A 19,009-nucleotide genomic window follows, 5' to 3' on the forward strand; every position below is an offset into this window, starting at 1 on the left:
ACAGGACTTGCAACAGTGAAAAACGAAGTTGGCAGTATTTCACTGTCAGGACATATAAACCACATTACTATGGGGGTCATTCTGACCTCGGCGGTAAAAGGCTCTTACCGCCGGTCAGAAGACCGCCATTATACCGCCGCGGCCGCGGTAAACCGCCACGGTCATTCTGACCCACAACTGCCAAACCGCCAAAAACCCGACATCCACTGAAGGCCGCCTCATCAGCGGTCAGCGATAAACTGGACATGACCAAACCACCACCGTCACGCCAACACAAACACGCCCATGCCATTACGACCCACGAATCCACGCGGCGGTCTTTCAACCGCGGTATTCCATTGGCGGTACACACCGCCGCGCTCAAAATACACACACCTTTACAAAACACAGCCACATTGGACAATTTGAAATACACACACCTGATACACATACAAACAACACACCCACACACCCATCACTATATAAAACACACACCCACATCACCCTCAAACCCCCACAAATCGAAATTCAGAGACAAGGTGCAATACACAGAGAGAGAGCACAGGGAACGCAAAGCACAACACACACAGGAACCCAACATCATCACCCACACCACATCTACGCACAAAACACCACACACCACCACAATCATCACCACAAACACCACCCCACACCTCATCCACACCACCCCATGGCACCCCAAAGACACCCCAGGTTCTCGGACCAAGAACTGAGGGTCATGGTGGAGGAAATAATGAGGGTAGAGCCCCAGCTCTTCGGCACACAGGTGCAGCACACCACAATAGCCAGGAAGGCGGAGCTATGGCAAAGGATCGTCGACAGGGTCAACGCTGTGGGACAGCATCCCAGAAATCGGGAAGACATCCGAAAGCGCTGGAACGACCTACGGGGGAAGGTGGGGTCGATGGTGTCAAGACACAACATCGCTGTGCAGAAGACTGGCGGCGGACCCCCACCCACTCCACCCGAATTCACAGCATGGGAGCAAGAGGTCTTGAACATCCTGCATCCTGAGGGCCTCGCTGGAGTAGGCGGAGGAATGGACTCTGGTAAGTCTAATCTCAACTACTTCACCCCCCCCAACCACCAGCATGCCAACCCACACCCCCACCCTCACCTCCAACCCCCCAGCACACATACTCCCTGTTAATGTCTCACCAGCACAACCCACCCAACCCAAACCCAACCCCTGAATGCTAACACAAACCATGGACACCCATCACCTAAGCATGACCACTGCACATACCCATCCCCCCCCACAAACCACCCTCACAACTCCTCCCACATGGGACTGCCAGCACTGGGGGACAAGGGCACCCACAAATCGCACGCCATGGCACACACAAAAGCAATAACCATACTCTTTTACCCCTGCAGGGCCCGAACGCCAACACACCGGCCAGGAGGGTCCAGATTTGTCCATCCCACCCCCAGAACAGGCCCCCAGTGATGACAGCAGCTCTGTCGACCTAGAACCTGATGACCAGCCCGGACCATCGGGACCTCTGGACAGTCGGTTACCCTCAGTCAGCCACAGGCCACAGCAGACCTACCCCCCTCTGGAAACACCAGCACAGCACCCACCCAGCGGGCCCATGCTTCTGTCTCCAGGACAGGTCAAGCAGCGGTGTGTCTACCAGTACAGGGCACCCAGGGTAACCCACAACCCCAACAACAACAGGGACCTGGGGGCACTGGTAGTGGGCACACCGTCCAGGGGACAGAGGCCCAGGAACAAAGAGGAACTGGGAGGACTGCTGTGCGACAGAGGGAGGACAGGCCTAGGGAACCCACTGTCCAAGAGGCCCTCACCACCATCATGGGAGCGTACCACCACTCCCAAGAGACGATGGCGACGGTCCTGGCCAGGTTGCAGGAGATCCTGCTTCTGCATGAGCAACAGAATATGGGGTTCCGGGAAGAACTGCGCAGCATCAGTGCCGCAATGGGTACAATGGTGGTGGCACTCAACCAGATTGTCACCACTTTGCGGGACCATGTGGCCCCCCAAAGGGCCCCTGCCACTAGCATGGAGGAAGAACAGCCCACCACCTCCACCGGCGCTAGTGGTCAGGAGGCCCCGACACAACAGCAACGGCCCACCCGGACCCCACCCCCTGCAGAACAAGAACCACCCCGTAAGAAAGGCCTGAGATCTAGGAAGAAGACAGAGTAGGATGTCAAGACCCCCGCCATGCACAGAAACCCCCGGATGTCATCCCACTGTCCCACTTGTTCACCCTGTCCAACCTTGAACTGCCCCTGCTCCACCTTCCACAGGCATATGGACAATGGACCTGTAGGAACGACAGTCTGGACACTGCCATGGACATGCCTCCACCATCACCCATCACCCTTTTTGAACTATACACCTATTTGAAAACTTCAATAAACACAATTATTGCACAAAAAACAACTGGATTCTGCTATCTATTTATTTAAACCAAATGTATTCGATATAACCAACAAAACATTTCTATTTACATTGTGATGACAACATACCAGTGTCACACAGCGGTAGTCCATGGGGAAAAAAACCAGAGGGCACTCCGTGGGGATCAGATCACTGAAATAGGAAGTGATATACACAACTAAGTTACCATACATTGGGGTGAAAGGTCAGAAAGTAGAGAGCCACTACAGTTACAGACATAATACAATGCAGGAGTAGATTATTACCTGTGTGTCACTGGAAATACTGCAGTATCACTCTGTCCCTGTTGTCTGTGTCGTCCTCTTCGTCTTCCTCCTCTTCACTCTCCGCAGGCTCCACAGCGGCCACAACACCACCATCTGGACCATCCTCCTGCAGGAAAGGCACCTGGCGTCGCAAAGCCAGGTTGTGAAGCATGCAGCAGGCCACGATGATATGACACACAATCTTTGGTGAGTACATTAGGGATCCACCAGTCATATGCAGGCACCTAAACCTGGCCTTGAGGAGGCCAAAGGTCCGCTCGATCACCCTCCTAGTACGCCCATGGGCCTCATTGTACCGTTCCTCTGCCCTGGTCCTGGGATTCCTCACTGGGGTCAATAGCCAAGGCAGGTTTGGGTAACCAGAGTCACCAATTAGCCACACACGGTGTCTCTGTAGCTGTTCCATCACATAAGGGATGCTGCTATTTCGCATGATGTACGCATCATGCACTGACCCTGGGAACTTGGCATTTAAATGGGAGATGCACTGGTCAGCCAAACAGACCACCTGGACATTCATCGAATGATAACTTTTTCGGTTCCTGTACACCTGTTCATTGTCTTTTGGGGGAACCAAAGCCACATGGGTACCATCAATTGCACCAATGATATTGGGAATGTGTCCAAGGGCATAGAAATCACCCTTCACTGTAGGCAAGTCACCCACCTCAGGTAAAATTATGTAGCTCCGCATGTATTTCATCAGGGCAGACAACACTCTGGACAACACCTTTGAAAACATAGGCTGAGACATCCCAGATTAAATGGCCACTGTAGTTTGAAATGATCCACTGGCAAAAAAATGCAGTACTGACAGCACCTGCACTAGAGGCGGAATCCCTGTGGGTTGGCGGATGGGTGACATCAGGTCTGGCTCCAGCTGGGCACACAGTTCCTGTATAGTGGCACGGTTGAGTCTGTAGGTGAGTATGACGTGTCTTTCTTCCATTGTCGACAGGTCCACCAGCAGTCTGTACACGGGAACATTCCTCCGTCTCCTCGCAAGTCCCAGCGGACGATGCCTAGGAAGGACAACATGGAGCACAGAGTCAAGCAACCCACAGGTAAGTGCCCACAGCATGCACAGTACACGAATCTCTCGGGATTGAATGGCTAGTATGATTGTCGGTGCAAGGCCTAGCCATGTGTGACGCAGTAGGAATTAAGCCATGTGGGCCCTTGAAATGGCGGCTGCCTGACCTGTGAAGTGTGACAATGTGAAGTGAGGTCATTGCGCAAGCGTGGCACACCGTGGCGGTAGGCGGTCGCAGTCCGCGGCGCAAATCCACATTGGACAACATTGAACCCTATGGGTTTGAGGAGCCAATGGCGGTGAGCGCCGGCGGTTGCGGTACGCACCGCCGCGGTACGCACCGCGGCGGCCGTAACCGCCATTTTCTCTCTGCTTGATCACACGAGACCTGAGCATCCACAGGAGAGGACCTATACTGCAAGTGCTGCTGTGACCTCGGTCTGGAAGTGACAATGGCTGCTGCGACTGGGGAAAGGGCCCCCGCCTTCAGTTCCGAGGAGTTGGAGAAGCTCGTGGACGGGGTCCTCCACCAGTATGCGCTACTCTACGGGCCTCCAGACCAACAGGTGAGTACACGGGGGCAATGCATAGTGCCCAATGCCTGGGTTGAGTGGGGAGGATGTACGATGGAGGGGAGGGCAGCGAATGACGAATGCATGGCACGACAGATGAGAGCATGTGCCACATGGCAAGGTTGGGGAGAGGGAGCCACTCACATCGAGCATGCAGAAAAGTGATGATGTTTCTCTTCCCCCCCTGTACATGTCACATAGGTCAGCGCCCATCAGAAGATCGACATTTGGCGTGCCATCGCCAAGGACGTCCGGGCCCTGGGGGTCCACAACAGAAGGGGCACCCACTGCCGCAAGAGGTGGGAGGACATCCGCCGCGGGAGCAGGAAGACGGCGGAGGCTCTGCTGGGGATGGCCTCCCAACCTAGGAGGGGTGCCAGTCATACCTTGACCCCCCTGATGTCCCGGATCCTGGCGGTGGCCTACCCCGATTTAGATGGGCGCTTGAGGACATCACAGCAGACACAAGGGGGTGAGTACCAGCACATTCAGCTATTTTGCGCGCAGTGGAGGTGCCTGGGTGGGGGAGGAGGGCTGTGGGTATCCCTAGGCCAAGGCGATTTCTGTAGGATAGGCCCGTCCGTGAGGTATGGTCCTGTGCCCCCACCTCTCTAGGGTGCCTAGTAACGCGATTCATGGACCAGTGTATACTCTGTGGGCAGTTGTCGCCCATAGGCTTGTAGGGCATGTGCCAGTGAATGAGTAGTGTACCCCAAGTGCGCAGCGTAGTGCAGGGGGCTTCTGTGTCTGTCCTCTCCGCCAACGGTGTCCCCAGTGCATGCACTCAACTTGTCTTTATGTTTTCCACCCCCCCCCCATTTTCTTTGTATTTTTGTGAATGTGTGCATTAGCATCATCAGGCGGAGGAGAAGTGGCATCAGCGCAAGAGGGAGCTGCATCTCACATGGCCCCGGAGGGCCATGCAACGGACTCCGACATGACCAGTGAGACGGAGGGCGAGGGGGGCTCCACCACGGGGACCCGTGGAGACGTCAGCGACACCGACACGTCCTCGGAAGGGAGCTCCCTTGCGGTGGCGGCAACATCCGTGCCCACCGATCCTACAGGTACAGCCGCCACCCAGCGCACCAGCTCCGCCTTCCCAGCAGCCCCTCGGCCTTCGGCCCGTGCCCGCAAGGCCAGGAAGCCGGCCATCTCCTTCGCCCCAGGCACCTCAGGCCCTGCCCCAGTCACCCCTGCTGCCCTCAGTGAGGAGGTCATTGACCTCCTGAGGACCATCATTATTGGGAAGTCTACCCTTTTGAATGCCATCCAGGGTGTGGAGAGGGAGGTGCATCAAAGCAATGCATACCTGGAGGGCCTTCATTCGGGTCAGGCTGCCCATCAACGATCGTTCAACGCTCTGGCCTCAGCACTGACGGCAGCGATTGTCCCTGTCTCCAGCCTCCCTCTTCTGACTCCCTCCACCCAGTCCCACTCCCCTGTTCCTCTGCCTATCCCATCCACACCTACAGACCAGCCTGCACACACCTCAACACCCAAGGGCAGCTCATCCAGACATAAGCACCACAGGACACACAAGCATTCACCCAAGCAACATCCAGATGCAGACATGCCAACAGTCACTACCTCCTCTGTGTCCCCCACCTCCTCGTCTCCCTCCTCCCTCCCTGTGACGTCTCCACACACACCTGCAAGCACACCACCATCAGCCATTGCACCCATCACCAGCACACCCTCCAGACCAGTCCGCACACGTGCAGTCACCACCCCCACTGCCATGTACATGTCCCCTGTGTCCTCTCCCAGTGTGTCTGTCACCCCTGCTTCCCAACCACACAAACGCAGGCAGGCACCCAAACAACAGCCATCCACCTCACGTCAGCCTCCAGCCCAAGCACCTGCACCCAAAGACAGCACACTTGACTCTCCTACAACCACATCCTCTTCCTTCACTCCCATACCCACTCCAGCTACCCTTCCCATGGCTCCAAAGAAAATTTTCCTCTCTAAACTTGACCTCTTTTCCTCACCTGACCCACCCCCTCCATCCCGTAAGAGTTCCACAAACACCTCAGCCACCACCAGCCCAGCAACTCCCAAGAACGTCATGCCTGGTTTTTGGAGTCCGCCCTTTCCTTGGGCTGGGACATCGTCCAGCAGCAAAGGCACAGCCAGCCCCCCCCCCCTGGGAAGAGGAGCAAAAAACTGAAGGGCAGGCGCGACAGGCCTGATACGCCTGTCCCCAAGGAGGGTAGCCTTGCACCGTCACCTGCCACATCGGGTAAGGGAGCCAAGGGCCACGGACAGTCTGCCAAGGAGGGCAAGGGCAGCCAGGAGCAAAAGGCAGGGAGCAGCCGACCTGGCCATGAGGGCCCCACCAGCCCCATTCCGGGGGTATCGGAGGAGACCCAGGGCCCCAGGACTCCATCACAGGAGGGCCCCGCAACGGAAAGGTCCGATGCAGACTGAGCGGCAAGTATTGGCCAGGTGTGGTTCACTGGAAACACAAGACAGGCACCGCTGATCAGGGCCCTGCCGTGAGTAGCACCACTGAACAGGGCCCCGCCGTGAGAAGCACCGCTGAACAGGGGCCAGCCAAGACAGGCACCGCTGAACAGGGCCCCGCCGTGAGAAGCACCGCTGAACAGGGTCCTGCCGTGAGTAACACCGCTGAACAGGGCCCCGCCGTGAGAAGCACCACTGAACAGGGGCCAGCCAAGACAGGCACCGCTGAACAGGGCCCCGCCGTGAGAAGCACCGCTGAACAGGGCCCCGCCGGGAGTAGCACCGCTGAACAGGGCCCCGCCGTGAGAAGCACCGCTGAACAGGGCCCCGCCGTCTCAAGCACCGCTCCGCTGGGCCCTTCCTGTCAAGCACCACTCTGCTGGGCCCCGCCGTCTCAAGCACTGCTCCGCTGGGCCCTTCCTGTCAAGCACCGCTCCACTGGGCCCTTCCTGTCAAGCACCGCTCCACTGGGCACCGCCGTCTCAAGCACCGCTCCGCTGGGCCCTTCCTGTCAAGCACCGCTCCGCTGGGCACCGCCGTCTCAAGCACCGCTCCGCTGGGCCCTTCCTGTCAACACCGCTCCGCTGGGCCCTTCCTGTCAAGCACCGCTCCGCTGGGCCCTTCCTGTCAAGCACCGCTGGCCCATTGGCAGTCCCGGTTCTGTGTCGGGCGGGCCTTCACGACGCACTCTGCCCACCATGCCTCCTCCATGACCAGTGGTCTCTGTAATCCACCTGATGGACTGTGGCTTTGCACTCCCCAGGATGTAACAGTGGGCAATCCACCCACTGTAGAGACTTGTGAGACTGTGGCTTTGCACTCCCCAGGATGGCACAGTGGGCAATCCACCCACTGTAGAGACTTGTGAGACTGTGGCTTTGCACTCCCCAGGATGGCACAGTGGGCAATCCACCCACTGTAGAGACTTGTGAGACTGTGGCTTTGCACTCCCCAGGATGGCACAGTGGGCATGGAGGGCCTTCGTGGATCTGGCGTCGTGGACTCATGTGGCTGAGGTGCCCCCCCTTCCCTTCCCCCTGAGGTGCCTGTTTTAACTTTTTGTGATGCCCCAGCAGTGTTCTCTCCAATTGACTCGATCTCGTGTGTGGGCTTTGCCCATGTGTTGCTGCACATTGGCCCACGGACATTTGGACTTTGAAAGACTGGGCAGGACTTTTGCTACTTGTATGGATATAGTTCTAGATGTGTATTAATTCTTCATATATTGCTAAGATTGCTATACATTATTGTTGCAATAATATAGTTCTACTTTTACATTCATTGCCTTTTGTCTTTGCTTTTTTGGGGGGGGGGTTTGGGGGTGTCACTCTGACTTTTTTATCTGCATAGGTGTGTAGGTATTTCGGTGGGGGTGAGGGTGGGGGTGGGTGTGTGGCGTATGTGTGTGCCCGTAACCTTTCCTCCTCCCCCCTCCCCTGTGTCGTAGGTGCAGTACTCACCGTTGTCGTCTGCGGCGAGGTTCGTGATCCTGGAAGAAGAGCAGGAAGGCAATGGAGTTCGGGTTCCATGCTGTTCCGATTCCGCGTGGAGTGTGTCGAGGTAAGCGTTTTCCATTGGAGATGTCTGTTTCCGCCGTGTTTTTATCGGCGGGGCTCCCGCCCCGGAAAAGGTGGCGGATTGGTGAGTCGTGATAGGGTGGGCGGTACATTGTCTGCCGCCTGCCTGTTGGCGGTGACCGCCGCGCTGTTTGTTTGTACCGCCGTGGCGGTCGGAGTGTTAATGCGGCGGCCTGTGTTGGCGGTTCCCGCCAGGGTCAGAATTCAGTTTTTTGGTCCGCCAGCCTGTTGGTGGGTTGGCCGCCGCTTTAACACCTTATTCATACACTGTACCCTGCCATTGGGGCTACCTAGGGCCTACCTTAGGGGTGCCTTACATGTAAGAAAAGGGAAGGTTTAGGCCTGGCAAGTGGGTACACTTGCCAAGTCGAATTTACAGTGTAAAAATACACACACAGACACTGCAGTGGCAGGTCTGGGACGTGATTACAGAGCTACTTATGTGGGTGGCACAACCAGTGCTGCAGGCCCACTAGTAGCATTTCATTTACAGGCCCTGGCACTTCTAGTGCACCTTACTAGGGACTTACTAGTAAATCAAATAGGCAAATCATGGATAAACCAATTACATACAATTTACACGGAGAGCATATGCACTTTAGCACTGGTTAGCAGTGGTAAAGTGCTCAGAGTTGAAAAGCCAACAGCAACAGGTCAGAAAAAAATAGGAGGCAGGAGGCAAAAAGACTGGGGATGACCCTGCATAAGCAAAAGTCCAACAAGGCCTAACAAGTGAAGTAGGGCAAACGGAGGTGGAGGGGTGTGTCCCTCCAAGAGAAAAAAAAAAAACAGACAAACAAGTGAAGTGGAGCGAACGGAGGTAGAGAGGTGTGTCCCTCCAAGAAAAAAAAAGACAAACAAGAAGAGGTCATATACTAGCATGAAGAGTGGACATAGAGAGCAAGGGTCACTGTGAGAGGACTCCATTGACACGCAGAGTGGTGCCCAGAGAGCAAGGGCCACTGTGAAGGGGAGGGGTGTGACCCTCCACAAAAAAAATTAAAATAAAGACTATATATAATAGCAGTTCAGGAGTATACTGCAAACAAGAAAAAAAAACAGAGACAACAATAGATAGGTCCACACAGGAGCTACAACTAATCAGACAGTGCACACAAAGAGGGACAACATGAGCGCGCTACCACAAGAAAACCCCCCAGCCACCTGCTCATCCAAACAACAGTGCCCACTCCTCAGTCACGGCACTACCCTCGTTGATCCGGCCACAGCTGCGCCAAGGTGGCGTCTATGGTTAAATTGCTTAGCCAACTATTTCTGTGCCACGAGGGAAACGGATGGATTGGTGCGCAGGTCAGTCATGTTGCTGATGGGTGGAGACGAGTTGCAAGAATTGTTCGATTCACTCCCAGACACAGGCGACAAGTCGGACTTTGATGCGGCTGTAACAGCTCTCAACAAACACTTTGACCCTCAACTGAACTCAGATTATGAGCGTTTCAAGCTTCGACAGGCGCAACAGACTGAGGTTGAGTCAATGGACATGTTTTACGCGAGACTGAGAAAGCTAGCAAGCTCGTCTGTAGGACTCAACCAGCAGGAAGAGATCAGAGCCCAGATCATTCAGGGGTGCCGGTCTAATGCCCTAAGAAAGCTTATTCTACGCCAGCAAGGTATCTCCCTAGATGAGATTTTGATCCTGGCACGCTCACATGAACTATCAGCGGTTTGGGCAGATGCCATGGCGGCGGTGCGAGGACAGTCGTTGGCAGCAGCCTCATCCGCACGCCCACTCCAGGTTAAAGAAGAGCAAGTAGACGCCATTCAGACACGCCAACCACCAGGGCGCAGGCCAAACCCCTTTAGTCCCAGTGAATGGGTTTGTGGAAGCTGCGGGTATGAACACAAATCAACAATGGGGTGCCCATCAAAAGGAAAATGTTATAATCGCTGCGTAAAAGGCAATCATTTTGCGAAAGTGTGTAGGTCTGGAAGAAGCAAGCAAGGAGACCAAAAAGGAAAGGATGTCAAAGTGAGGAGTGTAACCAAAGAGAATGAAGAGTTGAGGGAAGGTGCAGCATCTGGAATACTTGTTGTACAGACTCCACGGTACATAGGAAGAAATAATCCTTTATTTCAGTAATATCCAGAAATATGTAGTAACAAGATAAGACCCCCAGCATAAGCTCCTCATCCTCCAGCTTCCAACTCCTTCTCTCCCACCATTCCAGAATCCCCTGTCCATAGATTCTGAATCCAAACCCTAGGATCATTACATCATTACTACACCATCTTCCCCCCATACATCATAATAACTTATAAATACAAATAAATCCAAACAAAATTAAATTCCAATTTCTAAACATGTACTATTTACAAGTTATGTCAGTATGAAATATATTCAATAATATGAAAAAACACTTGTTGAGCACGTGACAACTTACTCAACTTTGCACAAATTTCCCATACTCCATTCTCTTCCGTCATCCAATCTAGCTACAGATTTAAATATCTTCACAACCTTTTGCGGTTCACAAAATCTACTCTCTCCCTTCTTTATTATACCATACTTCTTTACTCTCACCCAATCACCTACCTCAATTCCAATGTCCTTTACTTTTCTTCTCATATCATAGTTGAATTTATTGCGTTCTTGATAACCCTTCACTCTCACTCTCATTTCTTCACGATCCACCCACACCTGTTTCTTTTCATGCAACCACCAAGGAGATTCTTTCGTCGCTGGCTCTCTCCCTTTGAGAGCAACAAATGGTGCTACTCCAGTCACGGAATGCGGTGTCACTCTATGCGCCCACATCATCTTATTTAGCTCTTCCCTCCATTCTAGTCCATTAGCCAAGGACAATTGAATGTTTTCCATTACAATTCGATTAAGCCTTTCTAGTAGGCCATTAGCCTGTGGTCTAAATAGGGCAACCTTTTCATGTTTGATTCCCAATCCTGTAAGGAACTCTGACATTTTCTCAGAAACTAACTGCACCCCATTGTCAGTAACTAAGACTTTGGGTGTACCTTCCTCCAAAAACGTATATTTAAGAAATTCAATAACATTGCTAGTTGTTATGTGTTCCATGCTCCTGACTACAAACATTTGCTGTGGTAATCTACCAAAACTACCAAGAACCTATTTCTTCTTCCAAGTTTATCTACCGGACCAATGAAATCTAAAGCTAATTTCTCCCATGGTCTCGAAGGGAATTGTACACACTCCATAGGTGGCTGTCTAACAATCCTAGATTTGTCACTATTAGCACACGCTGCACATTCACTTACAACTCGCTCCACATCTTTATCCATTCCAGGCCACCAGTACGATTGTCTTAACCTCCTCTTTGTCATACTTCTTCCTAAATGACCCTCATGGACAATTTTTATTAACCTCATCCTAAGTTTCGTTGGTGGTACCACTTTCCCACGTCTAAATATTCTTTGACCATGCACACTCAGTTCATCTTTTACCATTAAATATTGCTTCAAATTTTGCAAATCATCACCAATGTGACCAGAACCACTTATAAATTTCTTTAACTCATTATACTCCTTATCATCAAGTACAGCGTTCTCCCACTCTTCTTTGTTTAAAGTAAGTTCATTATCTATCAAAAATGTTTCCGCCTCCATCTTACCTAATACTGAAGTTTCATCAGGATGTTCATCGATCGGCATGCTTGACAAGCAGTCTGCCACAACATTTTTCTTACCCCTCACAAATTCCACAACAAAATTGAAATCGATGATATTAACCAACCACCTCGAAATTCTGGGCGTCATACTACCTTCCAGTCCTCGACCACTTTTGAAAATCTGAAGTAATGGTTTATGATCCGTACGAAGTACAAGGGGTAGACCCCACAAATAATATCTATAATGGTTAATACCCCAGTAACAAGCTAACGCCTCCTTTTCAATTGCAGAATACGAACATTCTGTACCACGTAGCCTGCGGGACGCAAACCCAATGACTCTTTCTTCCTTGTCCACCTCTTGTATGAGAACTGCACCTAACCCTATACTGCTGGCATCAGTCATTAAGATAGTTTTCTTTTTCACATAAAAATGTCCAAGGGTAGGCGCACACGCAATAGAACTTTTAATTTTCTCAAAGGCTAACTCACATTCTGTTGTCCACACAAACATTGCGCCTTTCTTTAATAACAATCTCATGGGCTCTACCACTCCAGCAAAATCATGCACAAATTTCGAACAGTACTCTGCCAACCCCAAAAACGATTTGAGTTGATCTTTGTTAGATGTTTTTGGAGCTTCATTAATCGCCCTCACAATACTTTTTTTTGGCTTTATACCATCTGCAGATACTTCATGACCTAAATAGTTCACGCTGTTCTTTCTCAATTGGCATTTTTCCTTCTTTACTGTCAGCCCATGATTCTCAATTCTCTCCAACACTTTCACAATTAACTCATCATGCTCTTCTACAGACCTTCCAACTATTATAATATCATCTTGGAAACACAATACATTCTTCATACCATCAAAAATATTATGCATAATATGCTGAAAAACAGCAGATGCGGATGCTAATCCAAATGGCATCCGACAGTAACGATAGGCACCTAAAGGCGTTACAAAAGAAGTCAATGGTCGTGAGTTTGGATGTAGGTTAACTTGATGGTAAGCTGCCGACATGTCTAGAACACTTAATACTTTGCCTCCTCCCATCATGCTTAACATTTCCGTGATGTTTGGTAAGGGCTGCCTGCCGACCCAAATATTCTTATTGAAGTCTCTCAAGTCTATGCATAAACGAATTTTGTTTCCCTCCTTGGGCGCAACAACTCCGATGATTCGATAGGTTCAATTATTTTCTCCTGCAATAATCTATCAATTTCCTGTTGAAGGGGTTCTCTCATCATATACGGTATAGATCTTACTTTGTGAACAACTGGAATGGCGTTCTTCTTTAAAATTATTCAGTGTGTGAATTTTTTCAACTTCCCAAGTTTCTCAGTAAAAACTTTTGGAAATCTCCTCATTAACTTCTCTTTCCATTCCTCAGAAGTATATTGAATTTTCATTTACTCTACATTTGATTCTTCTATAACTATGACTGGTTCAGTTGCATTGGGATTGAGAACAATATTTAGGTCTTTCTGATGTCTCCATCCCAATAAGTTTGACCCTTCATGAGTCACATATACTTTTCCATGCACACCATTTCCTTTAAATATAATGTCCAGCCATCTCATTCCCATAATGTCAATTCTTTTACCACCATACCCCACCGCTTTCACATTCGTGGTTTGTAGATCTTCAATTTTCTCCATCAGAATTCCTTCATAAACATCTTTAGATATCAAAGTATATAAACTCCCAGAATCAACCAGCATTCTTACAACCTTAGTCTTAAGTATTACATCACAATGAGGCTTCATTAATTCACATTGGCTCTCACATTTTAGATCTACACAGTCTTCAGATTTAACATCACAGAAGTTGTTCACCAATGTGCTGTTGATAGTTAAAACAATTTCTTCTTCATGTTCTCCTTGTATATTATCTATTGATTTAACACTTTTATTCCACACCTTACCTTTCGCCCTACATACTTTGGCCAAATGACCGCGCCTACCACATGTTCTACATGTCATAGTACGTGCAGGACATACAGGATTAGAATCAATGTGTCCCAGACAACCACACCTATAACATTGTATATTAAAATGTTTCTTCTCGCCCATGTTACTAGTGGTACTTTTCTCATGTTTTACTGTTTTAAGTTGTTCCACCTCTATTGTACTTTCTTTAGCTGATTCTCTCATGTGTGCTTTAGATTCAATACCTTTCATCCAAGTTTCAGTATGCTCCATACCCCTTGCTATTTGTATTGACTCCTCCCATGAAGGGTCAATAGATAGCAGTCTCTCTTTTACCTTTTTGTTATTAGTGCATCGAACAATTTGGTCACGAATGAGAGAATCAGTTAAATCCTGAAAGTTGCATGTTACTGCTAAACCTCTTAATGCAGCCACATAAGTCATTACATCTTCATCCAAACCTTGAACACGTGAAAATAATTTGTGACGTTCAAATACGAGACTAATTTTTGGTGTGAAATGTTTTTCCAGCATCTGTAAGGACATATCATAAAGATTTATAGGATGTCCTTCACCAATACCCAAAGATACTTCTGGCAAATCGTCGTAGATTCTCCTGCCTTCAGTTCCCAAATTATGCAATAAGATCGCCTGTTTCCTAAGAGGACTATATTTATCTACTCCAATTGCTAATAAATAAGTGGTAAAAATATTTTTCCATCTCTTCCATGGAATGGATAGTTCACCTGGTACTGGTAAAAAACAGGGCGGAGCGGAAATACTTTGTTCAGCCATACCTGCAAATAAAAAAATAACAAACTACCAAAATTTGCTAAAATAACAATTTAAATTAAATAAGTAAAATAACAATCTAAAACAATTAATTGCTGATGTTCATTTCGTTTTTTTTTTTTAGTCTTTCCTTTAGTCCCTTTACTAAATCCTTCTCCGTAGTCTCTTTTCCCTTTTTCTTAAATTAGATTCATTAGTCCTTTCTTTGTTGTTATGCCGTGTGCAAGCTCCGAGGATGAAGAGTTACTAGAAAAGCAGTACAAGGTAGGGTGAAAAATGCCTTCTAATGTATTTATTTAATCTCTCCTCGGAATTCTCACAGCAAGATCAAGGGATTATTTCATTCCTTTCACTCCACGCGCTGTCCCTTTCACTCCGCGCGCTCCAGTGAAAAGTTTCCAAATATTAATCAATGACGCGCGCTCATTTCCCTGCGCGCGTCGCAACGAGAAGTTTCTATTCATCGGCGTGCTTCGGCCATTCTTTGTTTACCTTCAAATCATGCGCGAGGAGTGGCACACGCTGTGTTTATTTCGTATCTTTCCCTGTTTATATTCAAATCGTGCCCGAAGAGTGGCACGCGCTGTGTTTATTTCGTATTCCAACCGTTTCCCGATTTCAATCAGAAACGAAATTAACTCAAAAGAGATGTCGAACTCAAAATTAACTTGTTTTCTTTTAAAAAAAACAAGTTATTATAGTAGCAATACACGAAGAGGTTTTCTTTGATGTAGATAACAATCACGATTGGAACATCAATCGATTTGCCACAGTTGAAAGTGTAAATTTTAAAGTTCTTTCCTTGACATACAAAATAATGGAAACTCACAATTATGTAGGCTTCTCTAGTGGTATCCTCAACGTTTCTTCAATAGGCTGTAGAAATATGTTCTTACATGAAGCTTCTCTCATCCATATAGCCGATGGCTGATCCAGGGGTTGGGGGTACTCGATTCCTCTCACACTCTGTCCCCTGCACAGAGTCCCTCGTCGCCAAAATATGTACAGACTCCACGGTACATAGGAAGAAATAATCCTTTATTTCAGTAATATCCAGAAATAGGTAGTAACAAGATAAGACCCCCAGCATAAGCTCCTCATCCTCCAGCTTCCAACTCCTTCTCTCCCATCATTCCAGAATCCCCTGTCCATAGATTCTGAATCCAAACCCTAGGATCATTACATCATTACTACACCTGTCTTTGAGGAAAACGAGGAGGAGGACATCTTTGTAATCTCATTCACTGGCGGGAGGCAACAAAAGAAGCGCCCCCCTCCTATGAGGAACGTACAAGTCAATGGTACGCTAGCCTTGGTACTTATTGACACCGGGGCGTCCATCAATGTAATGGTTGAGACCCTATTTCAACAGTTAACTCCCACCCCGTCCCTCACCCCAACAACTACAAAGATATACAACTATGGAGGACGGGAGCCCCTTCCTCTGAAAGGCACAGTGGAGGTGTCAGTAACCAGCGGAGAACGTTCGGCACAAGCGAAGTTTTATGTGGTGACAGGAGATCGAGGCACCCTGTTGGGATGCCACACTGCGGAGGATCTGGAACTGGTGTTCTTTGCCCGCCAAATGTATGACTCTCATGTAGAACGCCTCCTCAGTGAATTTCTGCAACTTTTTGAGGGATTGGGACGGCTAAAAGGGAAACAAATTAGACTGCATATAGACCCAAGTGTTTCCCCGGTCGCTTTGAGACATTGTCGTGTGCCATTTCACCTGTGACCGGCAGTGGAAAAGGAGCTGCAGCTACTCGAGGAGCAGGGAGTTATAGAAAAGGTAGATGGGCCAACGCCGTGGGTTTCGCCTCTGGTGATCGCGCCGAAGCCCAAGCAGCCTGAGGCAATTCGCCTCTGTGTTGACATGTGCATACCCAATAAAGCCATCCGGAGTGAGAGGCACATAACGCCCACTATGGCTGACATCATCGCAGACTTAAATGGGGCACAGTGGTTTTCAAAACTAGATCTTAACGCTGGCTATCACCAGCTGGAGCTAGATCCCGATAGCCGAAACATCACCACCTTCTCAACACATGTGGGACTTCAACGATACAGGAGGTTAAGTTTTGGAGTATCCTCTGCGGCCAAAGTGTTCCAGAATGCTATCAGAGAGACTTTGTTGGGGCTGCCGGGGGTGATCAACTTAAGTGATGACATTTCAATACATTCCAAGACTAGAGAGGAGCACCATCGTCATCTGAGGGCCACGTTGCAAAGGCTGTCGGAAGCGGGACTGACACTTCATAAGAAGAAGTGTGCATTCTATCAAACATCTGTAGATTTTTTTGGCTGCATCTTTTCGAAGGATGGTTTACAAGTAGATCCACACAAGGCCGAAGCCATTCGTAAAGCCCCAATTCCACAAAGTCCCATGGAGGTGAAGAGTTTTTTGGGAATGGCAACATATTGTGGAAGATTCAGACCTCAGCTTGCCACAATGGCGGAGCCTCTTTGGCAACTCACCAAAGGACAACATCGCTGGGAATGGACTCCGGCCGCTAGCAAGGCGTTTGAAGACATCAAGGCAGCGCTGCTGGACAAGTCAACCATGGCCTACATTAATCCTCTCAAGCGGACGGAGGTAGTGGTAGATGCGAGCCCCGTTGGGCTGGGAGCTGCCCTCCTTCAGGAACAAAGGCATCAGGAGTGGGTTCCGGTTGCATATGCCAGTAGAGCGCTATCGGCAATTGAAACACGGTACGCTCAGATCGAGCGGGAATCTTTGGCGATCCGGTGGGTCTGCAAGCACTTTCATTTATATCTCTATGGGCATGAATTCCAGGTGGTGACTGATCATAAACCTCTGGTGTCTGTTTACAGGAAGCCCACGGTTGGCACCTCCTCGGATTGAACGGTGGACTGTCCTGCTTCAACCTTACCGATTCACCGTTGTTTATCGGCCAGGGGTAAACAACCCAGTGGACTACTTATCTCGTCACCCGTCCCCAGAAACACTTGATGCCTCCCAAGAACATGATGAAGAGAGCACAGAAGTCTTTGTTAGCATGGTTGCACAATCTGCATGTCCCAATGCTCTTCTCGTAGAGGATATTGTGGCTGCCACTAAGGAAGATGAAGTACTGAAACTGGTCAAGGAGGCGTTAGCTCACAGGAAATGGAAGCACTTCCTGGAAAAATCAAAGGTGTCGAATCCGGAAAACAAAGTGGCGATGCAAGGAATGTGGAAGGTGCATGATGAGCTATTTACTGGCAGTGAAGGACTGGTCCTGAGGGGAAGGCGGATTGTACTCCCGCAGTGCCTGTGGACTAGAGTGATAGAGCTAGCACACCAGGGGCACCAAGGTGCTGCAAAGACAAAGACTCGTTTGCGTGCCAAGGTGTGGTTCCCAAGCATGGACTGCCAAGCTGACGAAATGGTGAGGAAGTGTCATCCCTGTATTATCACTGCTGCAGAACCGCCTAGCTGCCCAATCATTACTGAACCTGCCAGTCTAAAACCATGGGCAAAAATAAGCATAAACTTTGGAAGTTTCCCTGATGGGCGGCTGACAGTTGTCCTGATAGATTCTTATCCAAAATTTCCTGTGGTTGAAGTCATATCGTCCACTGCGTTTGAAAATGTGCGGCCAGTGCTTCAAAAGACATTTGCACTATTTGTGCTCCCTGATGAGGTCAGGGCAGACAATGGGCCAACGTTTCAGGGACAAGAGTTTCGCTCCTTCCTTGATGGTCGCAAGATCATGCTGTACTGGCCTCAAGCCAACGGTGATATTGAAAGATTCATGCGGACCTTGAATCGAGCCCTGAGGATAGGTGTGGAACAAAGAGAAGAGGGGGAACAGTGTCTACAGCAGTTTCTGAGTGCCTATCGCCAGACACCCCATAGTACCACTGGGTGTGCTCCAGCAGCTTTGATGTTCAAAGTCTCACCACGAGACTACATTCCGGTTGGCCCTCAATGGAAGCCACCTGCACTAGACATGAAAGCTACTCAGAAGCGCCGAGAAATGAATAATCAGAAAGCCAATGAAAAACGGCGAACAAAGCATCGTGAGTTTCAGGAAGGTGACCGGGTGGTAGTGAAGAATCGTCGGGCTGGAGGGAAGTTCAAAACATCGTTCGAACCGGAGGTGTGGGAAGTCATCGGCATTCGTGGTACAATGATAACGGCTGCCCGAGGTAGACAGAGGGTAACGTGGAACGTGTCGCATTTTCAGAAAGCGGGAGGTCTGGCCTTCTCTGAAGAAGAAGAAAACGAGGAAGACGCGACAGGTGTCTCGCCGAGTGGAAACGAAGAAGCTGTGAGTGCTCCCGGGCCAGTACCTCCTGTGGTGGACTTGCTGGTTAATGACCCTG

The sequence above is a fragment of the Pleurodeles waltl genome, chromosome 11 (assembly GCF_031143425.1).
Source record: "Pleurodeles waltl isolate 20211129_DDA chromosome 11, aPleWal1.hap1.20221129, whole genome shotgun sequence".
Lineage (NCBI taxonomy): Eukaryota > Metazoa > Chordata > Amphibia > Caudata > Salamandridae > Pleurodeles > Pleurodeles waltl.